Source organism: Labrus mixtus, chromosome 15, assembly GCF_963584025.1.
Source record: "Labrus mixtus chromosome 15, fLabMix1.1, whole genome shotgun sequence".
Classification (NCBI taxonomy): Eukaryota; Metazoa; Chordata; class Actinopteri; order Labriformes; family Labridae; genus Labrus; species Labrus mixtus.
This window is the reverse complement of record NC_083626.1, coordinates 20,609,630-20,633,210: the sequence shown is the minus strand read 5'-3', so window position 1 is coordinate 20,633,210 and position 23,581 is coordinate 20,609,630. Positions and strand designations below refer to the sequence as shown.

At 42.7% G+C, this 23,581-nt stretch overlaps 1 protein-coding gene across 3 annotated transcripts in view; it reads right to left on the bottom strand.

Annotated features, from left to right (window-relative positions):
- The window catches only part of LOC132989632 (nuclear receptor coactivator 3-like), a 46,203-nt gene extending 23,265 nt beyond the window's left edge, over positions 1-22,938 (bottom strand). Inside the window, exons 1-2 of one of the 3 annotated variants that reach the window (XM_061057354.1) lie at positions 22,493-22,938; positions 1,213-1,300 (exon numbers count right to left, since the gene is read on the bottom strand). The gene's annotated coding sequence lies outside the window, so the exon portion shown is untranslated. Of the gene's footprint in view, positions 1-1,212; positions 2,196-22,492 lie in introns of those variants that run through there. The other 2 variants (XM_061057356.1, XM_061057355.1) reach the window with 2 other exon arrangements.
- Between the last annotated feature and the right edge of the window lie 643 nt (positions 22,939-23,581).

Sequence of the window (23,581 nt, the reverse complement as noted above, 5' to 3'; positions counted from 1 at the left end):
TCTGATGATCGACAAATCATTAAATACTGCTAATACTAGGCTTCTGTTCCAGTAACACTTTATACACTTTAACCTACTTCAAGGCTTTCTCTGTTTCATAAAACAAGGTTCCTGTTATTTTTTTGTGAAAACGCTGTGATATAGGGAGAATGAAACCAAGTTCAGCCTTGAATCTGAGCTTTAGTTAATACTGTGAGTTAATTCCCATGAGCCTAAACTTCAACAGCTATGATGAAAAAACCCAAACATCAGAATTGACACATATTCAACACATTTCATTGTATAGCAGAGCGGCCAAGTTCATCCAAACCATCCAAAAAGGGAAAATAATGTAACCTGTTGAATATTTCACCAACTGTGAGGTTCAGCTTCCTTTTGAGACACACACCTGATTATGAGGTTTTCTTATTGTGCATTGATGATCAAAAATGATCTTTATCAGAACTTCATTTAGTTGCAGTTGCTTTACATTTATTCAGATGATTCAAAGGTTTTCATGCCAACCTGGGTCTTAGTTGTGCTCAAACTGCCGTTCCACTTTCATTATTTCTGGCAGAAATGAACAGGACAGGACTTTAAGGAATCATTTCTTCCTGTTCGTGTCGTATTTGCCTGTAAATGGACTTCCTTCCTGTCCTACCAGCCTCACTCGTCAATCACTGCTGCTATCTGTGCAACGGCATTGCGACTGCAAAAGCACAAGCACGTGTGTGACTGCACGTTTAGAAAAAGAAAGTGTGGTTTGGTTATGTCTGGGTGCATTTGTGTGTGTGTGTGTGTGTGTGTGTGTGTGTGTGTGTTGTCACCTGCAGACAGGGCTAAAAGATTAATGCTCTCTTGCAGCCTCTGTGGCAGGTAGAGCACAAAGAATAATTTGATTTCTCCTCCTGTCTCCCTTCTGTCTTTCCACTCTTCATTTTCTCATCTGCCTGAAAATCAACCCACTCAACCCCTCTTTGTTTTCCACCACTTTCACCTCTTTTCTTCGCGACTACTCCACACCTTTCCAAACTCCGAAAACCTCAAACACCTCCATAAAACATTTGCTTCAGAAAAGAAAAGAAAAAAAAAAAACGCACGCTGTTCTCGGCGCTCAGGTCAGAATGAGGATGTTGCAAGAATGTGGCAACAACACGAAACTGTTTCTGGCAAAGCGCTCAACCTAAACCCAGCAGGCTGTTACCATGCCAACCATATGGGATGTTAGCCCACCTTGACACGGCGCCGAGATGATGGACGATCAGATCCCCCCTCCCCTGTACTCTGTGGGCGTGGTCGTACGGGAGCTGGTCAATGGAGTCTGGAGAAAAAGAGAGAAAGAGAAAGTTTAACACAATGCTCGTGTTCATTATTGTTTTTTTTTAATAAATAACAAGAAGCTTTATTAATTAGCGGCCTGCAGACACATGAACAGGAAGCTACATTAACTGCTTAATGAACAGAAGTAACAGAGCTATGTGCTTTTGTCTTCATTACTGCGTTTATTATATGTGATTTGCATCGACTACACAAACAGCTCCCACACACACATGAACGCACGCACACACACACGCGCACACACACGCGTGCGGACGGACGAAAAGGGATGTTGAGAAGTTTCACAGGAAGCCAAACGGTCGAAACCTGAAAGTGACGACAGCACCAAATTTAGTTTGCTTTAACTATAAAAGGTAAAAGTCTTTTCCACTAAATGTGCACCTGATTCCACATGACTGGATTCAAATGTTGAGCTTTTATTGGCAAACATCTTCCCGGCTTTGTGGAATCGGAGCACAGAAACAGACTATTAGGCTAAAATCACGGCTCTAATCCCAAAAGCACATAATAGGCTAATTTATGTCCATTAAGATCCTGATAAGAAACAATATGTGTGCGTCTGTGTGTGTGTGTGTGTGTGTGTGTGTGTGTGTAATGGCCACACAGAGTTGTTGTATAGCTCAAGTGCTTTGTCTGCACAATCATAAGAGAGTATCCCGTGGGGGTAAGAGAGCGCGTAGCCATGGAGAACGCGGGGTGTTTCCATGACACCCCGTCATCAGTGGAGCACGCCGCCAGGATGTCTCATGTTCATCTGTCACTGTGCCTCCATTTGTGGGCGTGTGTGTGTGTGTGTGTGTGTGTGTGTGTGTGTGTGTGTGCAATAGAGAGCGACAGAATGTAGGTTTACTTTCATTCTTTAAATGAAGGGTGCACGTTTTAAAGCCAGAGTTCAAGCTAAAGCAAAACCAGTCTACATTGTGAATGTTTATGTCTCGGCGTGTGCATGTGTGTGTGTGTGTGTGTGTGTGTGTGTGTGTGTGTGTGTGTGTGTGTGTGTGTGTGCGCGCGCGACAGCCTTAAAATGTAGGTTTACTTTCATTTTTAACTCAAGAAGAGATGTACGGCTGCAAGTTTAGTTCAGGACAAGCCTTTGTTAGCATAGGTTCATGTGTGTACTAGTATGCATTTGTGCGTGTGTGTGTGTGTGTGTGTGTGTGTGTGTGTGCGTGTGTGTGATGTGTGCATGTGTTTGTGTGATTGTCTCTCTCTGTATGGCTGAACTTATGCCAAGCCAGCCCATGTTGTGTATGTTTTTCTGTGTGTAAGTGCGTGCCTCTGCGCCATTCACCGTCAGCGACCTGACCGCTGGCTGCACCCATGATTGGGAGCAGATGGGGGCTGTCAGTGTGTGTGTGTGTGTGTGTGTGTGTGTGTGTGTGTGTGTGTGTGTGTGTGTGTGTGTGTGTTAGAGGGAAGGAGGCGGAGGCAGAGGGTGGGAGGGCGCTCTAGTTTAGGTGATGTATGGACTCTCACACACCAACAAAGACCCTCCTTCAGCCGATGTGTTTCCTATTAATTGAAAGGGGCGAAAAATAGAGCTGGAGAGCGGCTGCTTAAGGGGCAAGAATTTATTACACGCTCGTAACAAAGAGAAACGGACTCAATTCTTTGTGCAAAAGTTTGGAAGGGAAAAATGAAGAAGTAGTTCTCTGTGCACGAGCAGCATTCATTCCTCTTTGAGCTCACTCCAACACAGCCAATGAAACCAAAGTGAATAAAACAGTAGTTGAAGGCATGTGGTGTTGCTCATACTGTACGTGTAAAGCCTTGAATATAAACCGTGTGAATGAGCTTGACACGCAGAGGTTAAGTCAAGAGAGAAGTGATTACAGTAGGAGTGTGCGAAAGAAATCGCAAATATCTAATTTGTTGATTTAACGACGTGCGAAAATGACGATAGCGATTATGTCACTCATTTGGCAAAAAAAACATAAAAACACACTCTGAGAGTCCACACACATTCACTGCATATGAGCCCAGTAACGTAGGACAGACTTGTGCATGCACGTTGAGAATACATGAAGTGTTAACACATCACAACAAGCTAAGGTAGCGGAGCTGCCTGCAAGGCTGAAGTTAAAAAACGAGTAAAGAAACAGCGACAGGAGATAAAAACATAAACATCCCCAGCCTCAGAATCGACGTCGTTAGAAAAGACGGGTGTAGCCCAAAAGGCGCTAATCTGCAGACTATGGGGGAAAGCGGTCTCTGTTAAAGACGGCTCGACATATAGCTTGTTTCACCATCTGCCAATCGACCACCGCGTAGAATATGAAGACTATAAAAAGCTTCTGAGAGCGAGCAGTCGACCACGACCAACCAGCTGCAGGTACCGGCAAAGCAAAAAACACACTCAGCAAAACCTATAGCTCAGAGTCTCTCTGGAAAAGAATGACTCAAGACGAGAAGGGCAACAGAAAGATCACACGTTGGCACCAATGACATTGGAAATGCAAATTCAAGCTGTCAAGAGAGATGGTTTCAAACAACTTTTGAATACTTTGGACCCAAGGTACACCCTGAATAGTCTAGGTTTAAACTTTTCTGGTGGTCTTTGTGTAATATTTTACTAAGTAAATCCTGTAGGCCACTTTGAAATGCGTTACTCATACCTGCACTTGATTGATCTCAAAACTTTCTCTGGTGATGTCAGTGTTATACTTGAATGGCTCAGTTTGAAGTTTATAGATAAAACCTGTTTTTCTTAAATAGGTTGTTTTTATTAATACCCTTAACATCTGATAACTACTATTAACAAGAGAAATGCATTACAATACAATACTTTTACAAACAGGTTTTTGAGGGATGCAAAATATCGTCAATTATCCTCATTGATAAATTCCCTAAAAATACCGATATATTATTTTTTGTCGATATCGCACTCCTCCTACTTCACACAGGCCTTTGCACAGTCCTCTCTCCTCCTCCGTTCATGCGTTTGTTTGTCTAGCTTTGCTGTTCAATTACTCGTCACCAGCATCTAATCAAGCCCTCGACCTTTCACTATATGAGCGTTTGTGTGCTCGAGCAGCACAATAAATATCTCTAACAGCAGCGTCTTCCTCTCGTTAAAGTAACGCAGTAAAAGCACTGCAGTAAAGGCACAGGCAGAGTTCACATTTTACAGTGGATGCTCATACACGGGGGATTAACTCCATGAACTGGAACTGCTCCGTATATCAGCAGCAGTAGTACCACACAAGCTGAAATAAATGGAGATGTTATTTAGAGTATGTTGTTGGTGAGGTTGATTTCACTCTGTGGTCAGTTTGCTGAGTTTAAGTTTTGACTTCCTCTTTATAGGTAGCACGATGCTACTGAACTCCCTGTAGATGTATCTCTGTTTACAGTGCATATTCCTATCCCTAACCCTACACCACGGTGTGCGGAGGTCTAATCACTGTTGATGAGAAATGAAGTAAACTACAGCAATAATAACCTCAACATGTCCTTGACCTAACCAAGAAAAGTATGCTAATGTACATATCATTGTGCTTCATTTGGAGCATGTTTTCTACTGTCTTTCATATAGCTTAAGGTTGTGCCAAAATCTGAGCATTCACAGAAAACTGAACTGTTTCCATTTAAAGATTGTTTTTATTCTGTGGCTTTTTATTCCTTTATTTGAGAGACAGGACAGAGGACAGTCGCAAATCAGGCGGCGAGAGAGAGAGTGGGGAATGATATGCGGTGAAGAAGCCACACGGATTCAAACCCGTCCAGCTGCTTCAAGGACAACAGCCTCCGTACAAGGGGGACACAAACTAACCACTAGGCAACCGGGGCCCCCCACTGTTTCTGTTTAATCAGCCAACGAAGGTGATAGATATATGAAAAGCAAAACTTTTACTCATTTATAACTTCAGTAAAAGTTGCAAACCAACTTAATAAAACTTGATAATGGATTTTAAAGGATTTGTACCCGATAAGAGGATTTGATAATGGATTCAGATTCAATAAAATGTTACCTCGGCCAGAACAGAGCAAGTTTGAAACTGAAAAATAAATCTCATGGGTTTCAACCATGGACTGTAAATATTAATAGATGAAGCCTGGGTGACATCAGCCATGTGTTACTGCTCCGGAGGCTCATCAGCAGCAGCCGCCCTGCTGGAAATGCTGCCTCAGCATAACTTTCAGTCGACTTAACGACAGGCTGAGAGCTGGAGCTGGAGCTGAGGCGGGTTTTAAGACTCCTGACAAACCGTTACATCTCCAACTTCCTGTTAATCAGGTCAGCTACGCGCCTAACTATGGATAACACGTATCGTTCATAAAATCTAAACTGATTCACCCCCACCGGTCAGTGTGTGCCAGTGATGACAATAACTAATCAGACCAATATAGTTTTTTGTACCAGGCTGTTGACATGTTCTTTTCTGCTGTTAAAACAGGCATTCTTTAATGGGGTGTGTATGTGACTTCCGGGGCTCTATGAGCCAGCCTCAAGGGGACCCTCGACCAACTGCAGGATTTTACACTTCCCCATTGGCTTCATTTTCCACGCCGGAGGTTGCCACTAGGTTACAACAAAGCTGTTGAAACCAACCCCCTCGCCATCAAGTTTCTCCCTCTGCTGGTTAACAAAAAGTGCTTTACATTTTTGTTGGGATTTTTTTTTATTCCAGTTAGGGCTTCCTGGTGACCAAAATGAGTTGTCACAAACAAAACGATGGCTCTCTCACACGCACAGTTGTTTCACATGTGGTTCTACAGTACGTTTCTTTCTTCCTGGTTCAGCTGAAGGTGACAGATTTTTTTTTTTTTTTTTTTTTTTTTTTTTTTTATCTTATCAGGGCTTTACGCTGATCACCAACACGCACCATGTCAAAGTAACCATTTATGCAGGTTGTGTTTCTGCTCTGCACGTGGCAGCATTCAGATAAAGGGATCGCGATACTTCACAACACATCACAGTGGCTAAATGAAGGACTCAAACATGTTGAGCTTCAGATGAAAGAGCGTTGCCGTCAAAGGACAAACTGTGAATGAAGATCACTTTACAGGGATGGAGAAGCCCAGAAGGAAACCAGAGCAGATGTTTCCCTAAGTGTTATGTGTCCAGTTCATCAGGTTTTTTTCTTACACTCTTTCCCATTACACTGCATGATTTTTGAAGACTATAGATAAGGCAATATATGGTCATCCTGACTCGTGTGATACAATTAATGACTCGCTGATGCCAAATATCGATACTATCATTTCTTTTTAGTTCGTTTGCACTTACTGACGTTGTTTCCTCTTTTCTAGATCCTTGTTGTGTTGTACTTACTCTCTGACGTACGTCGCTTTGAATAAAAGCTTCTGCTAAGTGAATTGTAGAATTTTTAAACAAACGTTACACAATCTGACACACCGCATCACTACTTCATGACTACTTACTGAGGCTCTTAGGACAGAAATGGTAACGTGGACTGAAGTTAATTGGCCAAAGAATAAGATGACAGCAGCGGGATAAAAGAAGAAGACGACAGTGGGATAACATCAGACAGCCATAAGAACAAGTTAAAGGATGAAGATTGAGGTGAATCTGACACCCAATTGAAATGATTAAATAAATCAAACAGCACTTTACCATTAAGTGCCATTTCCTATTCTTCATTTAATTTGACATAGGGATGTATTATAGAACAGCAGTATTGTGATGTTATTCGTGTCATGGGCCATGTAACCCATGTCCTGTCATATTGACCCTGCATCACTCACATGTTGATGTCTACGCCTTGTGCAGAAGTTTGAGGTTCAGTGTCAAGCCCAGAAAACTTTATAGATTGCAGCTACGTCACAACGACCCTTAACATGTCATTGGTATTTGCAAAACAATAACCAGGGGTCGCATTTATAACTGTTGCGTACTTCAAACTTAAAGTCAGTGATTTACGAAAAACAAACTTGACAGGAAAATGTGATGCCTCTCACACATTTAAATTTATTGAATATCAAACGTGTGCTTGGCTGTAGCAAGCTATGCCTTTCATTGTGAAAACATACAAACATAACTTTTCTTTTTCTTTTTTTTTTTTAAATCAGTTTTGTCAGCGTACGGGACCAGACTGTATTTTAATTTAAACTGTTTAATGTGGAAATCTAAAATGACGCCAAAAGGCGTGAAATAACTGCAGAGAATGGTGGCCACTAGTTTGAATTCATATCTACAAATATTGTGCTGGTATCACTAAAAGTGTTATTTTTTTGATTTTAGCAACGATGACTTGTGCTGTAAGGTGCGCAGAAGACACCATGATGGCTGCCTCACACACTCTGCCTTCTCGTCACTCAGCACGTCTTCATCACCTGAATGCTTTTACTGAGTAATTGATCAAAGTGTGGAGATTAAGTCTGGGCATCTCTCACACATTATCCTCATTATCAGTCGTCATTGCATCGACAGAGTTTGACATAATTACATGCACAAATTCAAAGTTTTAACTGATCAAGCTTCTGTCTTGTGATATTCTACAGTGACGGAGACTGCTGCTGAGTGACTAACATAAAGTACAAAAAAATGAGTGTGGGTCCCGCAATCATTATAACACTGCAGTGACACTGGAGCGTCATGGTGAATATTTGACACTGCAGGACTGCGTGATCTTTCCTTGTGACCGCACTGCTGTAGCAAAAAAGCAATATGTGTTGTCTATACCCGAAACTTCATTCACAAGCGTCTCGATTTCTGTGTCGCTCGAAACCTCTGATCGACTCATTTGTATATATTTTCATTCATAAGGTGCTTTGCTTTGACCATTTATGGTTGACTGTGATGTGATGAACCGTGATTTACGAAGGAAACATTTGCAAGCAGAAGTGCATGCGTACGAAAGGTTTTATAAATCTGAATCATTATGCTTTACTTTTTTTTGTATTTTTAAATCCAACAAAAAACACACTTGCGTCAAGACAGAAGGATCTGTCCCTTTAAGAGGCAACTGATAAATGTGCAGATGAACTTTAGGCACATCCAATACTTCCACTGTTGGTTTCTTTTTGAGCCTTCATCATTTCCCTCTTCTCCTGCTCTGTCTCATTTAAAAGCAGGATTTTTTCTCTCCATGTGTCCATCCTCTGTAATGACTGTGAATAAGGAAATCTGTGTGAGCCAGCCAGCAAACACAGCAGCACAGTGACCAACACACAAAAGTACATTGTGCGGAAGTGTGAGCGTGTGTGTGTGTGTGTGTGTGTACTGTGGAGTTACTCTGCTTTAGTTTTACTTCAACCCGTCCTCTCCAACAACTCCAGAACTTAAATAGGAGCCAGGCCACATCTTGGCTTCTTGCCTTGCCTTAAACAAATCAGACCACAGACGCTAATAAAAAAAAACAAAAAAACTCCCAAGCCTAAAGCTCGCCTCAGCAGACGTGGGGGTACCGAAGAGGGGAGCCATTCTAAACTGCCCTGCTCTGTCGAAAATAAACTGAAAACAGACAAAGAGTGCCAGTTTCTCCACTATCTCCATTATCCCAACTCCAGTTTTATCCACAGTTCAATGCTGCTTTGATCTTTCATTTAAAAAAAACAACACAAACAAATTACCTCTAAGTATCAAAGTGAGAGACAACTTTCCATCTTTAGACCAATTACTGCTATCATAGCATAACCATTGCTGCTCTAACTTCACACTTCAGAGCCGGGGGGGATAAGAGGAGGGGGATGAAGAACAGCAGTGCAAGAGAAGCGTCGAGGCAGAAATAGGCCAGACAGGCCTAAAACTACAAGACCTATCTCATTCAGCCATCCAAGGTGTATCAGCTGTTTTCTGCCATTAAACAAGCATTTAAATAAATATAAAAAGAAAAGGAAAGAGGCATTGCGATGAGTCATCCTTTCCAAGAAAGGTGCAGAAAACCAGACTCAAACGCTGCATGCTCGGGTGTTTAAGTCCACAACAATGAAACTGCATCTGCAAACATGGTAAACTAAAGTCTCCAAAAAAAAAAAAAGAGAGGATCTACCGTTAAAAGGAATCAGGGAAACATTATTGCATCAGGGTTTTTGTAATAATAGCTCAAGGCCACTTTGAAATGACTTTACGGTACAACATCTGTTTTGAGTGCAGGCTGACATTCGATGTAATAAAACAGGCGAGTTCTGCTTTCTTGGTATTCAACGAGTATCAAATACTGTGAGGCTGAGTTTGAAGATCAGAAAACCAGGGGATCACTTCACACACGCACCACCACCACTACTCCTCCTCCTCCTCCCTCTGTATATTCTTATTTCTTGTGATGAACTGGGATCTATGCAGTTACACACAATGGATTATTGTTCTTTACATCGCACATTGTCTCTGTATTTCACACTATTAACTCCTGCAGACTCCCATGGCAGCATCCTGCACATTATCTGTACACCTCCTTCGTTACACTTAGGGGGTTACTTTACATATCTTATATAACATTGTTTTATATTTGTATTGTCTCTTTTGTTTTACTGAATTCTAAGGATTAGGGTTACTGCTGTTTACCCTGTTTTCATTTCTATTATTGTTCTTGGTTTATTGCTTTTTATCATAATACAAAAAAAAAATGTTTCTTACCAATTTGGAAATGTCTCCGTCCTCCAAAGAACTTCTCGTGAACCCCTGACTTTTTCTAAAGTGACAGCATGAGGTTTAGATTTGTTGTCACAACTGAAATATCTCCTCAAATATAGCATGAATATTAATCAGTCTATCAAAAATACAAAGCAGGTCCTTACTATTTAGGTGCTTTCACACTTGCACAAAACACCCTGAAAACATTCTTCAGTTTTCAGGGTGAGCTGTTTTTCTGAGCGCACACAGCAGATTTTACCTGGATTTTTTGCTGCCATCCCGCCCGAGTAAATATTCCGCCTAAAGTCGGGGAGAGCTAATGTGAGGACACAGCAGGCAATTTTCAGGAATATTCACGGCGAGCGAGCACAAGGGGGTGGTGACATTTATAACCTACGTGTGGTGCATGGACCACAGACTGTAAAATGAAACCGCTTCATTCTGTTTTCTGTGTTCTATGTTCATCTCTTTTGCTGAGATTGTGACCGTGTCAAAATACAGGTAACACTGAGCACAAAAATGATCTTTATACCGTTGCATCGCCCGCCACTCCCACCCCCTCCTTGTCTGACAGCCTCCTGCTGTGAGCAACCAACTCAGGAAGATTTCAGGGGCAGTCTGCCGGATATTTTCCAGAAATCTTCAGGATATGTGGAAAAACTGCTTTTGCTAGATTACACACAAAGACCCAACGAGGATCCATCATTAGCAAACACTTGTCAAAACTGACAAAGAATAAACTCCTTTTTAGACGGCAGAATCTTTGAGCAGAGCTGATGTTGACACTGTGTTTGTGTTTTCAGTAAAACTGTCAGGTTTGTCTTATCATACAACAGAGGAGAGTATCTATCTTATGGATTTTCTCCAGTAACATGAGACAAAGCGTCCCAAATAAACTTTTCTGATATGTAATGTTGCATTTCAGTCCTACCCTAGCATTCTAAACAGAAATGCACATTCTTAACAACAGCTACATTATTTGACCCCGGCCACGTGCTGAACATGTGTGTAAAGAGAGAGAGAGAGAGAGAGAGAGAGACTATAGGAGGGAATGAACGAGCATGTCTGTGCGTAAAGTGATGACAGTAATGTTGCAGAGCCAGCAAAGCGCTCTGATAAGATAACAACGGTAAATCACACGTGTCTGCTTCCAGGAAGAAAAAAAATCTGACATCGCCGCGAGGACTCATTTAGTGACGGAAAAAAACTGCAAGTCGAGAGCATGTTTAGAGAGGGTGCAACATGTGTCGAAGTCGAAGTCGACGCAGACAACCAGGTTAAATAAAACACTTGATTGGAGGCCATCAATTATGCAGGAGCTGTGCATTATCCCAACACAGAGCACCGTTTCTGTGATGTAATTAACAATGAGCGGTGAGGAAAGGCTGTCATATACAAGAGCGCTGAATGACTGCAGCTTTGGTAAACAGTTAAAAACATTCCTGTCATCACAAAGAGGAAATTACACATTTAGAGGCCTCATGGGGTGGAGAAAGAAATGCAGAGGGATTGCAGGGAAAACAGTCGTCACCTGCTTTTAGTTACTGCTGGAGGGATAAATTAAAGATGAGGTGGAAAAATACGAGAATGAGGCTGAATGAGGGCTTAAGCTGGGGAGGATGAGTTTAATTAGCAGGACAAGTCAATCAATTAGACACTCCCACCAATCTGTAACCCCCACCGCTGATTACCACTCTGCCTCCATGGTGACAAACACAAGCCCCTCCCCTTCACCAATGCAAAAATAACCTTGGATTACCTGGTTGACCACCTCCAGTTTATGGAATACTGGGAAGTGAATTAAGTAAATGTAGTTACAGTGTCATTAAGGATGCCAATAAAAGAAGGAATGATTTTACTTCTCCTTTAAAAAAAAAAAAAAAAAAAAAGTAGGATTAAGAAAACATCCTTTGCTTAGTGGGGAAGGTTTGGTGAAAATGATAAATGTATTTCATCCAGTGTGGATTTGTTCACGAGGCTGTGGTTAAATATCAGACTCAGAATCGACCTTATTGGCCAGTTATGCTCGCACACACGAGGAATATGACTCCGGTGAACCGTGCTCTCTACGTACAAAAGTACAAAATTAAATATCAACAATAAACACAAAATAATCAAAAGACTGATATGTACAAGACTAAATAAGAAAATAGTGCAGTTGTGTGGTTAGTGCAAATATGCTGAAATAAACATGATAATAGAGTATGTGTTTGTGTGACATTACACGAGGTGGAGTTTTTACTGTATTGACATTCATCAGTGTGCACAGATTGATACGTTTACATTTCAATAATATACATTCACAGTGCAAGGTTGGTTTCAGGGCGATTTCACTGCGGTTATAGTTTGGACACTTTCATGTAGTTCTGTGTGTTTGTGCGGAAGAACGTCACTGGTGGAGTGATAAGAAGCACTGGCTCTCTGCGGGACAATTTCATGAACTGCAGTATTTGCATCCATTATCAATGCTTTTTCATAATTATATGAACAAATGAAAGATTCTGATACACACACACACAAATTTCTTTTTAATAAGTTATCCTGTGCTAAGGGGGTTGTTTTAGATGTTTGTGTGATTTAAAAGACAGACTACAGGAAAACAAGTGACTCTGATTTGAATGCAACTTGATCAGTCTCTGACGGACCGACAGGAACCCACCCAAGTGAAAAAGTTAAAGACACCCAAGTGAAAAAGTTAAAGACACCCAAGTGATAACCAAAATAGCTGCCATTATGTACCCTGGTGTTTTTCAACCTTAAAATATTTTTTGACTAAATGAATATCAGCCTTTACGGTATTGCATTCTGCTGAGGCTTCTGCTAGTACAGAGATGAGTATCTGTGCCGGAGCCAAAATAAAAAAGGTTTCGGTATGACTGTGAGTGAATAAATGATGATCTACGGGACTGACTGCAAATCATTCAAATAACTCAAAATACTTACTCTTCACTTTATCATTATCCCGCTAATATATCAACAAACTGCAGTTTCTAATTTGGTCTTGGCTGGGTTTTTTTTTTATGTTATTTTTGGGCTGCTGAAGACAGGCAGGAAATGTCGGGAGGAGAGAGTGGGGGATGATCCAGCAAAGGGCCGAGGTCGGATTCTGACCCACAGCCACTGCCTTAAGGGCTGCAGCCTCCGTAACTACTAGGCTATCCGGCGGCCATTTCTTCTCTGTTTAAGCAGTGAATGTCTGCTTGATCTTGAAAGGTTGCTGTCATGACGGCGCTTCGTTTCAAGCACCAGGCGCTGTGTCTTTTTTTTTTGGGGGGGGGGGGGGGGGGGGGTCGCAAGCTGAAAAGTTTGGGAACCCCTGCTCGAAAAACCACTTACTCTGCTCTTCTCTTCTCTATCTCATAAATACCTGACGTTGACTCTTACATCTGCTTTTAAAATCCCCAGATCAAAATCCTTTAAAATGAAATTCCCAGTCAATAGATTTGTTGTTTAATGGGATTAGGCAGGGATATATATATTCCTCTGGTGCTTTTCCTCAGGTCCTGCATGTAAGTAAATATTTGACATACTCATAACAAACCTGACTATATTTTCCCTCATTACTAAATATTCCATTCACTAAGTATCAAAACAGTATTGGATTATGAATGAGAATAACGTTTTGTTAAAAAGAAGTAAGAAGTAATTTAGCAGATACCAAATCAACAAGGTAATTCAACTATATTTTGTATTGAAATAATTGAGTAATGGTACATCGAGGTATTGCCCCTGTTATTCACGCACAGAGGACGTTTGTACTTCTTCATTGTGTATGAAACAAATGTTAATATCTAGGATTAAACATCGTACCAAAAAGGTCAGGTGTGAAGGGTCGAACATGTTCAGTGACAGATGAAATAGTGGAAGTGCGCGTTGCAGACTCCAAGGTTGATATTAAAGTAAATAAATGAAACACGGCACACACACACAATACGGAGGAGAGTAAGTGTGTGAGAGAACAGTATGTCAGTGTAAAGATGCTTTTTTTTCTCACAGAATAAACTGCATGCAGATAAAACTCAAGCCCTTCTTCTTTCCTCACTGCTGGAGCTGTCAGGAGAAAAAGAGCACTTCTTTTGCTGATGCATGTGTGTGATGATGAGTGTGTGTGTGTGTGTGTGTGTGTGTGAGTGTGATGATGAGTGTGTGTGTGTGTGTGTGTGTGTGTGTGTGTGTGTGTGAGAGAGAGAGAGAGAGAGCCAATAAGCTGTGAGACTTTCTTTAGTGCGAATGAGACATAATTGGATCACAATAACCCATCAGTGCGGACTTAGCGAGAGAACACCATCTTCTCCTCCACCTCTCTACTTTCCTCCTCCTCCTCCTCCTCCTCACTTCCTTCCTCACGCTTTCCTTTGCCGCGTTGACAGTGAGGGAGCATATTCGCCACATAAACACCCACCCTCTCCTCTCTCTCTCTCTCTCTCTCTCTCTCTCTCTCTCCCCCCTCCTCCCTCTATTTATTTGCTCAGAGTCCAAAAACTGCACAGCACAGGGAAAAAATGACGGGGGAGAAGGAGGAGGAGAGGAGCAAGGAGAGAGAGAGAGAGAGAAAGAGGAGAGGAGGGAGCAAGGTAGATGTACAAACACACACACACACACACACACACACACACACACACACACACTGCAGATTCGGCTGCACACACACGTGGATGGGACACGCACGCATGCACACACAAACACAAACAAGCACACACACACACACACACACACACTCCTGGTGGTGCATCTAAATCACATTAGCCGCCTGCCTGACATCCATCACTCCCACAGACAAAAGCACATGGCAGAGAGGCAGGGAAACTGCACGGCAACATGCATATAACCACCCACTAACAAACACACACACACACACACACACACACACACACACACACACCCAGTCACAGAGCCGACACACCTTGACAGCGGATGACAGCGTGCAGGAGAAAGCAATCCCTCGGCTTCCACACTCTATTCCCCAATCAGAACTCAACTTGCATTCAGCTGCACGCACGTCAATGTCAGCGCACATCAGCCACATGTCCGGAGAGCCGCTCGCTCGTCTCGGCTGCTCTTTGAAAACTCGCATTAGCATCAGAGAAAAATCAACAATTCAATGATAACACAACGAGAGGAATAAAACATACCATGGCTGCTTTAAATATTTAAAGAGTGGGGAGCTAAGCAGGGGCAGAGCGACATCTTGAGAAATCTGTTTCTTCTGCCTGTATCAGTCTTCTTTCCTATTAGAGGGGGGATGGGGGTCTTATCTAAAGTGTGTTTGTTTGTGTGTGTGTGTGTGTGTGTGTGTGTGTGTGTGCGGACACAAATGTTTGTTAGAAGAGCCTCTTATCTTGGGTGCATGTCAGTGGGGTGCTCCTTACCTAATGGGATGCATGGTGAGAGCGTGTGTGTGTGTGTGTGTGTGTGTGTGTGTGTACGTGCTTTATCTATTGGGCTGTCTCCTGAGTGACGTGATTGGCTCACAAGATGCATGACAGGAGAAGAGGAGGTAGAGGAGTCAATTTTTTTTGGGGAGGCAGGACGACTTGACATGTGCTCCATACATTATGAGAGCATATGGTGCCCACTGTGCGGCAGGAGCAGGCAGAGCATCACAGCGCAGCCCTCATACACTCGTCTACTGAGCCAGTCTCTCTCGGCTCCTGCTGTTCTCCCTCCCTCTCTCTCCCTCCCTCTCTCTCACTCTCACTCTCTCTCTCTCTCCAGCTCTGTCTGGTTAACTCAATAACATCCACAGCCTTCTCTCTTTACTCACTGCCTTGTCTTTTCTCTTTTTTTTTTTCTCTTTCTCTTTTGCTGGCAAGGAAAGCAAAGGGAAAAAAAAAAAAAAAAAAAAAGTCTCACTCCTCCTGCTTCCTCTCTTCCTAGACGACCGGCTCTGGCTCTCGTCTCCTCCACACCTTCCCTTTTCCTCTGCTGGATTTCTGTGCACTCATCATGGAGCTTAATCCAAACCAAACGGATTACTCCAATCGCATTAAAATCTGAAAACTGACGGCACTCTGTGTGTGTGCCATCTCGTTGATGACAGGCAATGACACTGTGGTCGGACATGCGCGTGTGCAGGAGACACCAAACCACAGACAACTTCTGCATCTTGACTAGATTTGAAGTTAATAAAGCAGTTTTGGTGCCTGACATTTTAAACATGGTCAAATCTGACACCTTAATATACATCAATGCAGACTTAATATTTACCAGACTCACTGTACAGCTACATGATCCAAATACTTCCTTGGTCATTATAAATTGGCATAGTGGTGTAGAGGTTGGCGCTGTAACCTTGCAACAAAAGAGGTTCTAGGTTTGAACTTCCCAGCCAGTTTGCACAACCTTCACATTTTCTGTGTGGGCTCAGACACTCTCACCCAGTCCAAAAAAAAAAAAAAATTCAGTTGACGACTTAGACTGTGTGAAAAAGATAACTGCAAACAAGTACAGCTAACAATCCACAATTTTGTCTCGGACTGTAAACGAGGGCAGGGCACAGAATAGGAAGTTCATCTGGAAGTCCTTTATCTCTTTTTTTGGGGGCTTCCGTTGAAGCGCTGGCTAATCCTGAAGCCCTGGGAAATTTGGCTGTGGCTCCCAGAGAGGACATACCGCCATCACACAAGAGCTTCCAGGATCGACTCGTGCCAAATGTAAACGGTCGGGATCACAGCTCTCCCACAATGCTCCAATGATATACACTGGTATAGCTAAAGGAGGGAGGGAAGTTCAGTTTACGGAAATGATAGGGGAGACATACCACACACACACAACAGTCTCTCACATCTGCAGGCTCACACATGGATCAAAAAGCTGGATGTTGTCAAGTTTGGAAAACACACCAGCAAAGTACAGAAAAGATCACAGAGTATAAAAGGACGGATCGAATTTGTTATTAGCAGATACTGATCCGTCATCAATCTGCCACAGTTGGCCCCTATGCAGACATTAGAAGTGTTGGGAAATCCCTTTTGAATTGCTTAATTGTGAACAGCGCCAGCAGTTACAGTAGACGGTGCTCCACCACGCAGCGTCGTTTCAGATACGGTGCTTTGAGCCGACGCGTGTCTATGTGCACGCAGAGCAGCGAGTGAGAGGGCTGCTCTTTTTGGTTTGCTCATGAAATCATTTAAAATCGCTCCTCTTCGCGCACACACACACAGACACACACACACACACACACACACACACACACAGACAGAAACACACACCCCCTCCACTTGTTTGATGTGTAATGAGAGAAACCATTAGCAGTAAAAATGGGCTCTCCCCACCCTGCTGCTCTGCAAATCATAGTGTGAGCCACAGTTACATGTCTATTTATACATTCACTCCACTTTAGATTTTCTTCTTCTCTAACGGTTAGTGTAGCCAGGGAGGCTGCATTCCTCCTGTCCTCCTCTCCCCATGTCTTCTTCTTCTTCATCATCTTCTTCTTCTTACACTACTGCCGCTCTCCCTCTGTCTCTTTTCCCATCCCCCTTCTCTCTGGCTGTCTCCTCCCTCTCTATACCCTTCCCCCAGCTCTTTCCTGCTCCCTCCCTCCCTCCGTCTCATCAGGCTGTATGCAGCAAGGCACAAATTCATCGGGGGGGGGGGGGGGGGGGGGGGAGAGAGACAGTGAAGGAGAGCAGGAGGAACAGGGGGGTGTTGAAACAGAGAGATGCTTTCGGACTGAAAGAGAGCGGAAAAACAAGAGTGGATGGGAGACTTAACAGGAGGGATAAAAGGAGGAGGGAAAGGAGGGAGAGCTGGTTAGAAAGAGACAGAGAGAAAGTGAGAGATACAGGGGAGAGGAGAGAGGGGTTTGGTTGATGGGAGAGCAGCGATGAGGAGGAGGAGGAGGAGGAGGAAGAGTAGGAGGGAGGGAGGGAGAAGCTCACTCTCGCTACAGCGATGGGCGTTCCTCTGCCTGTTCCTGTGAGGTCAAAAGTTTACCGTGGTTTTAATTTCACCTTTCCGCAGCCAATCAGAACGCGTCTCCGGCTGCACGGGGAACTTTGACCCACTCGGAGACTCTGACTGTAAAGATGTGAAGCCCACCTCTGCTTCCACACCAACACTGTTGTTTATTTGATTTTTTTTTTTTTTTTTTTACCTTTTTTTTTTTTTTTTCAGCGAACCTCCCCTTCTTTCTCCCTCTTCATATTTATTCGCCCTTGATCACAGAGGACAAACAAAACTAAACCTCAGGGGATAGAGAGGAGAGACGGAAAAAATAGGAGGCTTTATTGTTTGTTTTTTTCTCTCTCTCTCCATTTCAGTACTTTTTCCTCAGATAGAGGAAGGTCAACAGGATGAACAATGCATGCCACGGCGGCGACACACAAGTCCACAGTCCATGTTCACAACATTCCATCAAAACAACCGAAATACTCACAGAGCAACTGCACAGACACACCCCGCACGCCGCCAGTGTGCTGTGGATGTAGAAGCACCCTTACCTGTGTGTGTGTGTGTGTGTGTCTGTGTGTGTGTCTGTGTCTGTGTGTGTGTGTATGAAGGGGGAGGAGGCTGCAGTTAGATCATAGAATCAGAGAGGGGAGGGGCCGCTCTGCAAATAGAGCGAGCAGAGTCGGGAGGCATGGCTGGCGATGCTAAGTAGGAAGAGCTTCAAGCCTTTCGTAAGGAGACTGTGTGTGTGTGTGTGTGTGTGTGTGTGTGTGTGTGTGTGTGTGTGTGTGTGTGTGTGCTTCTATAACCTCTTTATCACTGCCTGTGTGTATGTGCGTGTTTGATTAATTAACATCCACGGTCACTGAAGAAGCTTCCCGTTGTTCTATTGTATTCTCCCCACATCAACAGCACAATTGCCCCCCCCCCCCCCCCCCCCCCCCCCCACGCCCCTCCTCCTCGCCCTCCTCCTACATCCACCTGACTGTTATAATAAGGCGCACACCACACACTTATCAGAAACACACATCCTAATGCGAGCCGCTCTGAACACCAGGAGTGTGTGCAAATGAAGCGTGACGAGATGTGTATCCACCCCTCCACCTGTGGCTGACCTGCTCCACGAAACATCTCACTTAAGTTGCCGATATTCGATATTTTTCTTATTGTCAACAAATGGTGTTGAATTACAAAAACAAGGAACTAAATCACCGCTATTATCTAAGTATCATCTGTGCAGAAACGTCCTGATATATCTCATTCCTCCATGCCTTTACAGCTCCGTTGTTGTCCATAAACTTGTTGAAAAACACGTCAACAAGCTAAAGTGAGTCACTGACTGACATGCCTCATCATCATGAGCTTTTAGACTATTCATTACCAATCCCACACACATGTTGTCCTGCTGATGTATACACTTAACAGAGCAACAAACCTGCTGATGAAAATAGTCCAAAAGTAATACACCTTTTTTTTTTTTTTTTTTCACACCAGTTTGGATCATGTGTGCTCGATCCTCAGCACCCAGAGTTTTAAGAATATTTTTTCTTTACATAAATATAGCTTCACGCCTGTAACCAATTTTTTCAGACTTAAATCTTCGTCTGTCGCTCTGCCCCCGAGCTGGCTCAAAGATATTTGTCTATATTATGTTATTCCTGAATAAAACTGGCTGCACTCAAACACCACCTCAACCTGAATTCTTGCGGAAGTTTTGCAGGCAAAAAAAAAACCCAGACAAAGTCAAGGGTGAAAAATGTGTCTGATTGTGTTCACATATGCAGCTCAACATAAAATATTGAGGCTTTTTCTGCGTGTGATAGCTTCTTTCTTTTAAGGTTTATTGTGGGGCTTTTTATGCCTTTATTTTAAAACAGGACAGTGGATAGAGTCTGAAATCGGGGAGAGAGAGAGAGAGAGAGAGAGAGTGGGGAATGATATGCGGGGAAAGGAGCAACAGGTCGTATTGAACCTGGGCCGTCCTCTTTGAGGACTGTAGCCTATGTACATGGGGCGGTCACACTAACCACTAGGCCACACACGCCCCCATGTATGACAGCTTACTATGATATTGTCTTTTATTTGCAGAGAGAGAGAGAGAGAAAAAAAAACCAGGAGAGAGATAATGCCATTTTTTTTTCATCGTAAATTGACAATGTTGTTTTTGTAAATGTTATCAATGATGTATGTGGAAAACTTTAATCCAGATTTGAAATAATTAGCCAAATAATAGTGTGAAATGTTTGGTCCGACAGGAAAGGACACCTCCACAAAACATGTGTAATTAGAGGTTCAAATGTCCCTTAAACCTGCAGAAAAAAAGTCTCAGCCATACAAAAAGATGTGAGGACATACAGAGTAAGGAGGTAATCTGAAATCAGAATCACTTGATTTCTGCGGGAAAATTTGGTAAACGCTTTTTGTTCTTAGTATTGCTGCTTAGAAAGTCAGCAGAGATCCCTTCAAAGAACGACAGCTAATTGTTCTTAAAATGAAAGACTTCGAGAATAGTATCCCAGACAACAGCAACAGAGACACATTTCTCTTACAGCAATGAGAGATCCCCCCTCAGTCTTTGAGAGGAAACGTCTGGTATGGAAAAAGAGCATTCTGAGTTGTTTTTTTTGTACAGGTTCTTAATTTCCCACTGTGTATCTGAAGGCTGTCCAACAGAACTCAAACCTTTCAAACTATTCGAGGATGACGCAAACTTTGCCAAAAAGAACTTGGATAAAAATCCCGGTACTGCAAGCCAACCAACAAGTAGAGAAGCCACTCTTTCGCAGATTAATCTTTTCACAAGCACCAGCATTTAAAACAGCTTCAGTGTCTCAAGCCAACAGATCACCTTACGTTTGTCCTCCATCTTTCTCTCAACGCTTTCTTCTCTCTTTCCTAATCCCCCCCCCCCCCCCCCGCCCCCCACCCCTTGTTAAATTCAGCAATTTTTGGAACAGTTCTAAGGTGGCTGTTTTGGCCTTCTCAGGTTGGATGGATGTTGGTAGTAAATGTATGAGGAGACTTCGGAAAGGACTAGATTCCAGACTAGCTCAGTCCAAAATGTTATGTGAGCTTCAGGTAGAGTGTTTATTTAACCCTGTGGAGTTAAAATCATGATTTTTCTAAAGTTTGGGATTTTCTATATTCTAGGTTCTTTGTCTCTTCAGAGGAAACACATACTTTACATCCATGAAAAGTCCAACATTTTCAATAATATGGAAATTTAACAATCTGGAGGAGATACTCCAACCTGAGCGAGCTGCTTCAGTAAAACAGTCTGCAACACTTTGTTTGGGGGAGAGAGGCCTCAGTGTTACCCCCCCTGGTGTAAGGTTACACAGTAAATAGAATGTTTGAAAAACACTTGAAACTGAACAATGTCAACTGCATCGCCCATTCTCGGGCTACGTGGAATCCCCCCAAACCCCCCTGAGCCAAGAAAACCCAAAAAACCCTTCTCTCCTCTCTGGCTCCTTTCTTTCTTCTTTCCTTCTTTCTGTGCAGGAGAAGCAAAAGGGAAACACTGAAGCTGAGGCGAGTTGGTGGAAAAATCTGCCTCCTCGAGTCCCTACCCATTAACCCGTCCCGTGGTTTGTTTTGTTGACAAACAGAGAACTCAAAAAAACAAAAAAACGCACTGCAGGAGTGTTTGTCATAGATCAGTAATCACACTGCAACAAGTTGTCCAACCACTCCCCCTCCACCCTTCCAGCTATATTTCAGCTCACTTTTGTGCCGCTGAAACGTGTGAGGACAAAGGTTAAATGCAGAGCAGAAACAGGTTAGTTCCAACCAGTCAGGAGTCTGAAGATATGCGAGTGTTTCTGTGTAACATGCTGTCAAAAGGACTAAGTGCCAGTACATGCAGCATGCAGCAAAGCAAATAATAAAGTCTGCGATGTCAAACAAGGACTGGTTGGCATGTTGACTTTATAACCAGACTTCTAGTTCATCAGTTTAACCGTCTTACATGTTGAAGTATTTTACATATGATACTGTATAAGGAAGCTACGGTGAAACTCATCTCTGAATAGACTAAAGACGTTTTTCACCCTGAAACAGTAACCATCTGCTAAACCAAACAGAATATCTTGAGTTGTGAGAGTGTGTGCGACACAGATAATCTCCTTCTGCGAGGTGCATTTGTGTAAATCTAAAAGTAACTAAACTATTGGAACTAAGCAGGGCTAAAACAGTACAGTCACACAAGAAGTATTAGCTTTATTTAATAAAAGTATGAATTATTGTGTAGAAATGCATCTGATAATAGAATAGATTTTAAAGACACAAGACTAAATCATAAGAAAGTTTTGCAGAAAATGCAGAAATGGTTAAAAAAAAAAAAAAAAATGGATCAGAATGCAGGAAGAGACATTTTTAGTGGTTAAAAATGTTCTGGAGGAAACCGCCACACCCGCCCCTTACCTTATGGTGCCGACTGAGAAATGCTACTTCATGCCCTGACCAACAGGATGCTGAAGACAAAGATACCTTTTAAATAGAGAACTTTGAACAACTTTGAACAATTTCAAAAGCTGTTTAGCGTAGACAAGCATGCAAGCACTTCATGTGAGAAATAATGAGCCATTTGTTGTCTTAGAATGACAACTGATTTCAATCTTTCTGCAGCTGCTCGAAACTAAAAAAAAAAGTAATCAAAAAGAAAATCTCACACTGCGTTTATAAAAAAAAAAAAAAGCCATTTTACACAATTCTGAGTTTGCAATGAGGAAGTGCATAACTTACTTTTCCTTCAAGATCATTTCCCACAACTAGAATCCTGTCTGCCACTGTTCAGGGCTTGGGAACTGGAGACTCATGAATCTTTTACTTAAATCCTTCCTGGATCATATTTCATCTTGTGCCCATTTTTATCCCCTCACTATTTTGGGCTCTCAACGCCCACTGAGCACCTGAGCACACCTGGCCCGTCTCTGTGAACACAGACTTCCAGACGTTACACACCAGTTGAAACACACACACCACACACACACACACACACACACACACACACTATACAACACTGTACACAACACTTGTTCCTGATGCTGAACACCACTGACCAGAGCTGAAGGCCGGACTCTAGGTGTTCTCCAGGTAAATGATTAATGACTTGCTCTCTTGAACCTCTACCCCACCTCCCCCCCCCCCCCCCCGTCTCCACTCCTTTTAGTCTCACTTTGATTATTGTATTTTTCACTCTGCCCCTCCATCTTCTCATTCTCCCATCCCTCCACCCTCTCCGTATTCTCCCTCCCTCCCTCCCTCCTCCTCTCAGTGTAAGTCTGGTGTGGAGATGGTGTTATTTTTAGCGATGTGAGATATGGAGGGAGATGGTGCTGGGCTAACACGTACTCTCCACAAGGCCTTTACTGGAGGCCTGTCATGGACGTGTGACAGAAACAGTTGTCAGTAAATAATATATCTCCACTATGGGTGTATTTACTGTTGTAACAACTTAACAGAACTAAGCTGCTTGTGTTACTGTGGAATATAATGGACCTCCACCTGAACTAACTTAAACAAAGGGCAGACCTTCACTAAAATCGATCAAACAAGACATTCATTCACATAAATAATGTTCAAAACATTATTAAACACACTTGCTATTTGTTCAGCATGTGGTTGTTGAGTCCTTGAAGTTTTGTTCGTTAGACCTCATAACAACATGGTGATCAGCTAACACTTCCAGATGATGCAATTGTGTGAATGTGACTGTTAACTAAGTAAGGCTATCAACCAGATTAAAGATTTGGCCTTGAAGGGTTGCTGAGGCACGACTGAGGCACGACTTGCCTTAAAAACAATTACATGAAAGATCCGGACGTAGCAACA